Raw genomic sequence first — 12,341 nt, 5'->3', positions numbered from 1 at the left:
TTTCATTTAGATCGCTAAGGCTAAATATCGCTCTAACGTAAATTCACTATTTACGTCGCGTTGTGTCGTGCCGGTTCTGTCGTGAAACTTCGACAGGTTATAACTTATTTGTTATAACTCGGATTTCGGCATTCTTTATATATCTGGAATCCTTGTCACGACCACTACAACTTAGTTAAGATTATTCATTCTAAATAATATTCTATCAAAAAGTCACTTTTGACGCTCATTGTCCTTAAATTGATTAGCCCGAATCTGCGGGCGTTACAATTATCTCCCCCTTAGGATGATTACGTCCCATAATCATCAATGAAATAGGGCTTGCATAATGATTCCATACGTTATATTTTCATCCTAGGTAATAATCGTAACTTCTATGTTTCTTCGAATGAGTATCTAACTCTTGGACTTCTTTACCGCAGGTGATGCTAATCTTGCACCTGCCCTTCGGACGATGTTGGACTTTGAATCGCAACCTACGAGTTACAAAATAAATCCTTATTCTGGACTCCTTCTTCTTCTTAGGATAAGTACTTTCCTTTATCTATTGTGACATACTGATGTGTCATGCTCTAATGATCTCTCATCGTATGATGCAAAGCTTAGACTCAAGTCTCTTAGAGTCAAATTCCAGAATGGAATATACCTTCCTTCATATTCTAATGTGATATGATCACATTTTAGCATGTAGCATCTCTAGCTACAAGCTTTTTTAACATCGAGCGCGATGCTATTGATCGCATTGATTTCAATCTTCTGACTTAAGTCAGATGTTACATCGAACTTGGTTCTATGAACCACGTAACAAACTCAACGTAGTCGGACTCAATTTGATATGACCACTAGGGTCGGAATAACAATCATCTCATTAGTCATTACTGAAATGATGGTAACGACATACTTGAATAAAACGAGACCAATCACTAGCTTCTTGGTAACCTTGTGACTTTCCTTGATCCAAGTGCGAGTCCTGTGCTTCCGGTAGTATAGGCCTCTACTACCATTTACACCTACTCATACTCGTCCCAAGTATTGTCTCGCAGTTAAACCAAGTCACCATACAACAACAAAAGTCACACAATTATCCAACACATCAGATATTAACACCATAGATATTACATAGACATCCAAACCATAAATATCACATAGATATCAAAACCATAAATATTACATAGATATAAAAACTAGGGTTTATATTATATCTTGAAACGATTACACAAAGGTTCAAGTTCACCCTACATTATGTTGCTAATAGGCTACACTTCCAGATACTAGCCATATCTAAATACGAAGTTTTCATCCTTTATTTCTCGTATTGACATCTACTTCGCCAAGGATCATGTGGATTTCCTTTGGCTTTGATGGTTCTTTCTTCTTTGGGCAACTGATCAAGATATGCCCTTTTCGTTACACTCATAACACACTTTCTTACCAGATGCACACTCATTGGCGTAGTGCCCAGAATTTCCACACTTGAAACATGTGACCTCCTCGCCACATCTTCCCAAATGTTTCTTCTTGCACTTATCACACCATCTTGCTTCATCTCTTCCTCCTTCGAACTTTTTCGAACCATATTTTGAGAATTTTCTCTTTTTCGTCGGATCTTGGGTATCCCTCAAACTTTCTTTTCTCACCAACTTCAAACCTTGTTGGCAGTTCTGCCCTTGATCATTTCTTCGACAGACTTAGCAACCCAGATGGCCGCCTCAAGGGTAGGTGTTTGGTGTACTGGCACTGTATACTCCCATGGTAGTCCCTTTGCATACCTCTCTATCTTTGTCAGCTCGTCTGGGACAATGCGCAGAGCAAACTCCATCTTATCTGTGAAGGAATTGGTGTATTCATCAATGGACATGTTGTCCTTCTTTAATGTCAGGAATTGGTTCTTCAGTTCTAGCATATCTTGGGCCGAGCAGAACTTTCGTTTGAATTGTACCAAAAATTATGCCCAAGTCAGTTGCAGTCGCTTGTTGGGGCTTATGGTTTTCCCCAGAGTGTTCCACCAGCGAACAGCGCTGCCTCTGAACTGACGCACGACATATGTGGTTTCTAGCTCGCCCTTGCAACCACATGTTATGAATTCCAACTCCATCTCCGATATCCAATACATAACTCCAATTGGGTTTTCTTTTCCCGTGAAAGTCGATGGCTTGCAAGTTAGAAAATCTTTGTACTTGCATCCATTTCTTTCGACTCCATCACCTTCGTTAATTCTCCTAACCACAAGCAGGTTCAGTTTGACCAACAAATCTACTGAAATTTTCTCCTTCCAATTTCCCATCATTCAATTCGGGCTGCTCAACAGGCATCGTAAGTTCTTCACGATTCTGCTGAAGCAAACGCCTTGTCTCCTCCATCTGACGATCCAACATCGTCTGAATCATCATCTGCACTCTGGCCATCGTCATTGGCTCAGGTGCTGCTGCTACAACAGGTGCTTGCTCAACCACAGGTGGTTGATTCCTGTTTTCGTTCGCGTTCCCAACTCCACTTCTGGTTCTTGCCATTTTTGATCTATACAACGAATAAGGTGAATTTTGATCCTCATTCATGATAGATATTCAAATCATCCTTATCACTCCGAAATATTTACATGTTAGTTCTAATATCGTAATCATACGCTTAGAATCCTAAACACATAAGGTTTCCAGATCCGGTCGGCAATAGACCATAGATCCGAACAAATAATAGCACCAGCATAGCCATAACAGAAAACATTTAGCACATAAAAGCATTTTAGGTATCAATCCTAAAATAAACTAGTGCTCGTGTCTAAATTATAACAGACACTCATCTCACAATTTTCACTTAGCATTCTAAGTTTAAGTCTAGAAATTTCCTACAAATTCCTAGTTCGCTTAAACTAATGCTCTGATACCAACTGTGACATCCCCAAATTCACGGCCAGAAAAGACCGATTTGTTTATGCCTTGTTTTACAAAATCAGAGTAATCCTTTGATTAAAAGTGTTACGTAATTTGTACCCAGAAAACATGATATATTCTTTATCAAAGCATTTCCGAAGAAATGCATTTTTATTCATTTTAAAACATTTGGGATGTCCTGGTCAATACAGACACATAAGCATAAACAAAACTTACATTTATTTTCACTAATGATTTACATCTCCTTTAATCTCTCAGTGAAATATGTCTTCTTATCGATACATACGATACAAAGAAAACTGAGTGGGTCAGGCTTGGGAGCCTGGTGAGCATATAGGGTTTTCGACCCACAATAATATAATTATTATATTCAATCATCAATCAATAAATCAATCAATCAATCCAAATTACCCATCCCCATTATCTCCTATTTTTCTTAAGGATTTACCCTAAGAATCAACTATCCTTTATTCATTTATTCCTAAGGATTGGCCTAAGGAATTGATACAAAGTCCACCACTGCCCAGGTCCTCAAATTACAACCGGCAAACACTTAGTTCAACATACTTAACGAACACCAAGTTCTAACACTCCTAGTGAACACTTAATTCAAAACATCTGGTGAATACTTGGTTCTAAAACACTTAGTGAACCAACTCAGTTCAAAAACATCAAGTGAACACATCTAGTTCAAAAATACTTAATGAACACAATCCTCTAATGAACACATAGTTCAAAAACACCTGATAAACACATAGTTCAAACATCTATTAAACACTCAGTTCGAAAATACCTGATGAACACATAAGTTCAAAACATCTAGTGAACACTTAGTTCAAATATACCTGATGAACACATAAGTTCAAACACCAAGTGAACACATAGAGTTCAAAAATACCTGACAAACACATAGAGTTCAAAATCACCAAGTGAACATATAGAGTTCAAAAATACCTAATGAACACGTTGAGTTCAAAAACACTTATTATTTCGTCTCACATCAACTATTTCATCTACCCATGTTCTACCCAACATATTTGTAGATGCAAACACATATACAGTTTAAATCTTTTAAAACCTGTATAAAACATTAGATCAACATCCATCTCAAGTAAACAAACAACGTATAAACACATAGCACTTACTTCATAGCAAATACTTCTTATCTATGTGTTAGAAGAAAGTAACTACACACTCACTCGATAATACGATGAGCGGACAACACTACGGCTCTTCAAGTACTATTCTTTGATGAAACAGGGATATCTTCACACACCAGGCTTCTCGCGGGCAGAGCTTCGGCTTGAAACTCTTTTCTTCTAGGGATCTTCGGAGCGTCGGGACTCACTTCGGGTCTCGGGATGATATCGGGGTTCGGGAGGGCTTCCAGAAGGCTTTGAGAGGGTACAGAGAGTGAGAGAGTAAGAAAATAGCAACCTAAACCCACTGCCCTTCGATTCTATTTATAGGGTTGTTTTTTCGATTTTCACGTCGTGAACCCTTATTTCACGTCGTTGGCTTGGTCAGGCAAAGGTCATTGCGTTCGTCATCAGTCCACTAGCTCTGTCAGGCTCAAGAAGGCTCCAGAAGTCAACTCACGTCATGAATACTGTTTTCACGTCGTGGTCTCTGACACAACTTTGGGGTTCGCGCCCCGAACTTCAGAAATTCATATATTTCGCATACGATCTCCGTTTTCGACGTTCTATATATCGACGCGTAGGTGAGATTATGCTCTACAACTCTCAACTCCGTCGGCTAATTTTGATAATAATTTTTATTATATTATTTTTAGTAGGCAAGGATAGGAAAACTCCGTTATAAACTCATAACGTCTTCATCCGACGTCCATTTTCATCTGTCTTTTTACCGTTAAACTACTATCAACGAGATCTTCGATTATCGTTTAGATTGTTTCGGCTAGAAATCACTCGATCTCATATACGAACTTCGGGGCTGCATACTGCTAAGCTGAAACTTAGAAAAATCATAACTTCCTCATACAAAGTCAGATTTGGACGTTCTTTTTATGCACGCTCTCGGTTTAACATATTCTACGACTTTCATTTAGATCGCTAAGGCCAAATATCGCTCTAACGTAAATTCACTATTTACGTCGCGCTGTGTCGTGCCGGTACTGTCGTGAAACTTCGACAGGTTATAACTTCTTCGTTATAACTCAGATTTTGGCATTCTTTATATATCCAAATTCGTTGTCACGCCCACTACAACTTAGTTAAGATTATTCATTCTAAATAATCTTCTATCAAAAAGTCATTTTTGACGCTCATTATCCTTAAATTGACTAGCCCGAATCTGCGGGCGTTACAATTATCTCCCCCTTAGGATGATTACATCCCGTAATCATCAATGAGATAGGACTTGCATAATGATTCCATACGTTATATTTTCATCCTAGGTAATAATCGTAACTTCTATGTTTCTTCGAATGAGTATCTAACTCTTGGACTTCTTTACCGCAGGCGATGCTCAATCTTGCACCTGCCCTTCGTACGATGTTGGACTTTCAATCGTAACCTACGAGTTACAAAATAAATCCTTATTCTTGACTCCTTCTTCTTCTTAGGATAAGTACTTTCCTTTATCTATTGTAACAGACCAATGTGTAATGCTCTAATGATCTCTCATCGTATGATGCAACACTTAGACTCAAGTCTCTTAGAGTCAAATTCCATAATGGAATATACCTTCCTTCATATTCTAATGTGATATGATCACATTTTAGCATGTAGCATCTCTAGCTACAAGCTTCTTTAACATCGAGCGCGATGCTATTGATCGCATTGATTTCAATCTTCTGACTTAAGTCAGATGTTACATCGAACTTGGTTCTATGAACCACATAACAAACTCATCGTAGTCGGACTCAATTTGATATGACCACTAGGGTCAGAATAACAATCATCTCATTAGTCATTACCGAAACGATGGTAACGACATACTTGAACAAAACGAGACCGATCACTAACTTCTTTAACCTTGTGACTTTCCCTGATCCAAGTGCGAGTCCTGTGCTTCCGGTAGTATAGGCCTCTACTACCATTCACACCTACTCATACTCGTCCCAATTATTGTCTCACAGTTAAACCAAGTCACCATACATCAACAAAAATCACACAATTATCCAACACATCAGATATTAACACCATAGATATTACATAGACATCCAAACCACAAATATCACATAGATATCAAAACCATAAATATTACATAGATATAAAAACTAGGGTTTATATTATATCTTGAAACGATTACACAAAGGTTCAAGTTCACCCTACATTATGCCGCTAATAGGCTACACTTCCAGATACTAGCCATATCTAAATATGAAGTTTTCATCCTTGATTTCTTGTATTGACATCTGCTTCGCGAAGGATCATGTGGAATGCCTTTGGCTTTGATGGTTCTTTCTTCTTTGGGCAATTGTTCGATATATTCCCTTTTTCGTTACACTCATAACACACTTCCAGATGCACACTCATTGGCGTAGTGCCCAAAATTTCCACACTTGAAACATGTGACCTCCTCGCCACATCTTCCCAAATGTTTCTTCTTGCACTTATTACACCATCTTGCTTCATCTCTTCCTCCTTCGAACGTTTTCGAACCAGACATTGAGAATTTTCTCTTTTTCGTCGGATCTTCGGGATTCCTCAAACTTTCTTTACTCACCAACTTCATCCTTGTTGGCGGTTCTGCCCTTGATCATTTGTTCGACAGACTTAGCAACTCAGATGGCCGCCTCAAGGGTAGGTGTCTGGTATACTGGCACTGTGTACTCCCATGGTAGTCCCTTTGCATACCTATCTATCTTTGCCAGCTCGTCTGGGACAATACGCAGAGCAAACTCCATCTTGTTTGTGAAGGCATTAGTGTATTCATCAATGGACATGTTGTCCTTCTTTAATGTCAGGAATTGGTTCTCTAGTTCTAGCAGATCTTGGGCCGAGCAGAAATTTCGTTTGAATTGTACCAAAAATTCTGCCCAAGTCAGTGGCAGTCGCTCATTGGGGCTTATGGTTTTCCCCAGAGTGTTCCACCAGCGAACAGCGCTGCCTCTAAACTGACGCACTACATAGGTGGTTTGTAGCTTGCCCTTGCAACCACATGTTATGAACGCCAACTCCATCTCCGATATCGAATCCATAACTCCAATTGGGTTTTCTTTTCCTGTGAAAGTCGATGGCTTGCAAGTTAGAAAATCTTTGTACTTGCATCCATTTCTTTCTACTCCATCACCTTGGTTAATTCTCCCAACCACAAGCGATTCAGTTTGACCAACAGATCTACTGGAATTTTCTCCTTCTGAATTCCCTTCATTCAATTCGGGCTGCTCAACAGGCATCGTAAGTTCTTTACGATTCTGCTGAAGCAAACGCCTTGTCTCCTCCATCTGACGATCTAACATCATCTGAATCATCATCTGCACTCCGGCCATCGTCATTGGCTCTGGTGCTGCTGCTACAACAGGTGCTTGCTCAACTATAGGTGGTTGATTCCTGTTTTCATTCGCGTTCCCAACTCCACTTCTGGTTCTTGCCATTTTTGATCTATACACCGAATAAGGTGAATTTAGATCCTCATTCATAATAGATATTCAAATCATCTTTAACACTCCGAAATATTTACATGCTAGTTCTAATATCGTAATCATACGCTTAGAATCCTAAACACATAAGGTTTCCAGATCCGGTCGGCAATAGACCATAGATCCGAACAAATAATAGCACCAACATAGCTATAACACAAAAGATTTAGCACATAAAAGCATTTTAGGCATCATTCCTAAAATAAACTAGTGCTCGTGTCTAAATTATAACAGACACTCATCTCACAATTTTCACTTAGCATTCTAAATTATAACAGACACTCATCTCACAATTTTCACTTAGCATTCCTAGTTTGCTTAAACTAATTCTCTGATACCAACTGTGACATCCCCAAATTCACGGCCAGAAAAGACCGATTTGTTTATGCTTTGTTTTACAAAATCAGAGTAATCCTTTGATTAAAAGTGTTGCAGAATTTGTACCCAGAAAACATGATAAATTCTTTATCAAAGCATTTCCGAAGAAATGCATTTTTATTCATTTTAAAACATTTGAGATGTCCTGCTCAATACAGACACATAAGCATAAACAAAACTTACATTTATTTTCACTAATGATTTACATCTCCCTTAATCTCTCAGTGAAATATGTATTCGACCCACAATAATATAATTATTATATTCAATCATCAATCAATAAATCAATCAATCAATCCAAATTACCCATCCCCATTATCTCCTTTATTTCTTAAGGATTTACCCTAAGAATCAACTATCTTTTATTCATTTATTCCTAAGGATTGACCTAAGGAATTGACACAAAGTCCACCACTGCCCAGGTCCTCAAATTACAACCGGTAAACACTTAGTTCAACATACTTAATGAACACCTAGTTCTAACATTCCTAGTGAACACTTAATTCAAAACATCTGGTGAATACTTTGTTCTAAAACACTTAGTGAACACACTCAGTTCAACAACATCAAGTGAACACATCTAGTTCAAAAATACTTAATGAACACAATCCTCTAATGAACACATAGTTAAAAAACACCTGATAAACACAAGTTCAAACATCTATTAAACACTCAGTTTGAAAATACCTGATGAACACATAAGTTCAAAACATCTAGTAAACACTTAGTTCAAATATACCTGATGAACACATAAGTTCAAACACCAAGTGAACACATAGAGTTCAAAAATACCTGACGAACACATAGAGTTCAAAATCACCAAGTGCACACATAGAGTTCAAAAATACTTAATGAACATTTTGAGTTCAAAAACACTTATTATTTCGTCTCACATCAACTATTTCATGTACCCATTTTCTACCCAACATATTTGTAGATGCAAACACATATACAGTTTAAATCTTTTAAAACCTGTATAAAACCTTAATTCAAAATCCATCTCAAGTAAACAAACAATGTATAAACACATAGCATATACTTCGTAGCAAATACTTCCTATCTATGTGTTAGAAGAAAGTAACTACACACTCACTTGATAATACGATGATCGGACATCACAACGACTCTTCATGTACTATTCTTTGATGAAACTGGGATATCTTCAGACACCGGGCTTCTCGCGGGCAGAGCTTCAGCTTGAAACTCTTTTCTTCTCGGGATCTTCGGAGCGTCGGGACTCACTTCGGGTCTCGGGATGATATCGGGGCTTCGGGAGGGCTTCCAGAAGGCTTAGAGAGGGTACAGAGACTGAGAGAGTAAGAAAATAGCAGCCTAAACCGGCTGCCCTTCGAATCTATTTATAGGGCTGATTTTTCGATTTTCATGTCGTGAACCCTTATTTCACGGCGTGGGCTTGGTGAGGCATAGGTCATTCCGTTCATCATCAGTCCACTTCCTCTGTCAGGCTCAAGAAGGCTCCAGAAGCCAGTTCACGTCGTGAATACTGTTTTCACGTCGTGGTCTCTGACACAACTTTAGGGTTCGCGCCCCGAACTTCAGAAATTCATATCTTTCGTATACGAGCTCCGTTTTCGACGTTCTTTATATTGACGTGTAGGTAAGATTATGCTATACAACTCTCGTTTAGACTCGGTCGGCTAATTTTGATTTTAAGTTTTATTATATTATTTTTAGTAGGCCGAGACAAGAAAACTCCGTTATAAACTCATAACTTTTTCATCCGACGTCCGTTTTCGTCTGTCTTTTTACCGTTGAACTACTATCGATGAGATCTTCGATTCTCGTTTAGATTGTTTCGGATAGAAATCCCTCGATCTCATATTCGAACTTCGGGCTGCATACTGCTAAGCTGAAACTTAGAAAAATCTTAACTTCCTCATATGAAGTCAGATTTGGACGTTCTTTTTATGCACGCTCTCGGTTTAACATATTCTACGACTTTCATTTACATCGCTAAGGCCAAATATCGCTCTAACGTAAATTCACTATTTACGTCGCGCTGTGTCGTGCCGGTTCTGTCGTGAAACTTCGACAAGTCATAACTTCTTCGTTATAACTCGGATTTCGGCATTCTTTATATATCCGGAATCCTTGTCACGACCACTACAACTTAGTTAAGATTATTCATTCTAAATAATCTTCTATCAAAACGTCATTTTGACGCTCATTGTCCTTAAATTGACTAGCCCGAATCTGCGGGCGTTACATCATGCGTCACCAGGTGGGTGGCTCGGCTTATCTTGCAAGCAGAAGAGTGTGTGTGTCGTGTGTATGTGTGTAATTATCTTGGCCGGAGTCACTAGAGGGCCACCACCACCACCGTGAGGTGGTGGCTGCCACTCTCTACCGCTGTCTACCGCCACAAGGTGGTTGTGGGCGTAATTATTGGAAGTTTAGTTTGGTCCATTGTATGTATTATCGTAATTTGTAACCGGATTAATAACGGAAAAACTTAAAACCACCATCGTAGGGTCGTGGTTGCCGCCTACTGCCGCCACCAGCCACCGTGATGTGTGGCGGTGTGCCTCTTTTGCGTTTTGGACTCGTTTGGGATGTTTGGACAAGGGGACTAAAACCCTAATGGGCCCAATGAACCATAATTGATCAAAAGACCTAGCTATTGGGCCTGCTGGGCTAAGATGGGGTTGGAAACCCTAATTAGGGTTTAGAAAACCCTAATATTAGATTTATGGGCTTGACTTATCAGGACCCACATTTGGGTCGTTAGAATGGGATTGTGTATTAAGCCCAACCACACCATGTGATTTATTTAGAAGAGTGATGGACTTAATGGATTAAGTCCTTAATGGGTTAAGTGAGAAACACTTAACCCTAATTGTCATTTTATGTGAAACCCTAATTTTGGGATTGATCGGGACCGCACGAGAATTAATTATTAAACTTAAAATATTAAATAATAATCATTGGTAAATTAACCTAAGGCAATATTAGATTTAATGGATTAAGTCCTTAATGGGTTAAGCAAGAAACACTAAACCCTAATTGTCATTTCATGTGGAAACCCTAATTTCACTTGGGCTTTGGTGATTAGGCTATAATAATTTAATGGGTTTAGGGTAAGGCCCATGTGAAGGTTTGGGCCCAATTTGGAAAATTCGGCTATAAATGGGCCATAATTTGGGCCTTAATGATTATTTGATATTGGGCCATTAGGGTGTCAAATGTTGGACTAGAATACATGGTTGGGCCTTAGAATGAGGCCATGTAAAGGTTTGGGCCCAATTTGGAAAATCCGTCCATATGTTAGGCTTTGACTCATAGTTGACTTTTGGGCCTTTGAATTAGGCCTTAGGCTGGGCTAAAGCCAAGCTAAGGGTAAAGTAGTATTTACCCCAAGTATGTACTTATGGTTATGAGTTGGAACCCAATTATTAATTGAGTGATGTTTGATATTGACAGTTCGAGAATCTGTCATCCAGCAGCTGGGATTGTGTCTACGGGACTTCAGCAGTGCCAGGTGAGTTATTTGCACTATATCAATAGGGTATAAGGCACCAAGGCCGACCCTTATGGATTTGTATCTTGATATTGACATGGTATGTTTATTGATTTCATCCTAGTAGTTAGGATGGTGATATGCTTATGCTTAGTGACCTGGACAGGTCGGTGTCCCAGTTATAGGATGATGCTATGTTAGTGACCGGTTAGGTCTGTATCCCAGTTATTGGGATGATGCTGTGAGTACTGATCTATTAGATCAGTTTGACTGTTATGTGATATGAGCTAGCGTATGATATTTATGTGCACATGTTTGTTGGTTGGGGTTGGGTTGAGGCGCTCCTGCTTTGTGTTGTAGGCCAACATACCCGGCGAGCGGTCCAAATAGGCTGTAGGCCCTGCGAGGCGGTCTAGTCATGCCGAAGTCTCGGGAGCGTTCCGGATATGCTGTAGGCCCTGCGAGGCGGTCTAGTCATGCCGAAGGCTCTGGAGCGGTCCAGATAGGTTGTAGGCCCTTCGAGGCGGTCCAGTCAGGCTGAAGGTTCATTATGCATGCTGTTCTTTATTTGTTACATGATATGGTTATATTTTTATGGCGTTGGTATTTTGGGGGAACTCACTAAGCTTTGTGCTTACGGTTTCAGTTTATGGTTTCAGATGTTGTAGATATGTCGGCAAGGCGAAGGCGTGACCGTACACATCCTCATGTTTTGGACTTATGGTTTCTAGGATACTCTGATATTAAACTATTTTGAAAACATTTTGTAATAATTAATGGTTTATGGATCTTTGAAAAAGTTTTAAATTGGCTTGATTTTTATGGGTGTTACAAGTTGGTATCAGAGCCTTGGTTTGAGTGAATTGGAGGAACACTCATGTGAATCCAGTCTCAAATCGAGGAAAAGATTTTCAAAATGATTTTTAAATGGTTTTCAAAATAATAATGGAGGATGCAGAGTATACCATCAGCCAGAGCCAGTAAGTAG

Source organism: Lactuca virosa, chromosome 5, assembly GCF_052849685.1.
Source record: "Lactuca virosa cultivar CGN04683 chromosome 5, Lactuca_virosa_CGN04683_v6, whole genome shotgun sequence".
Lineage (NCBI taxonomy): Eukaryota > Viridiplantae > Streptophyta > Magnoliopsida > Asterales > Asteraceae > Lactuca > Lactuca virosa.
Note: the sequence above shows the minus strand (reverse complement) of the source record.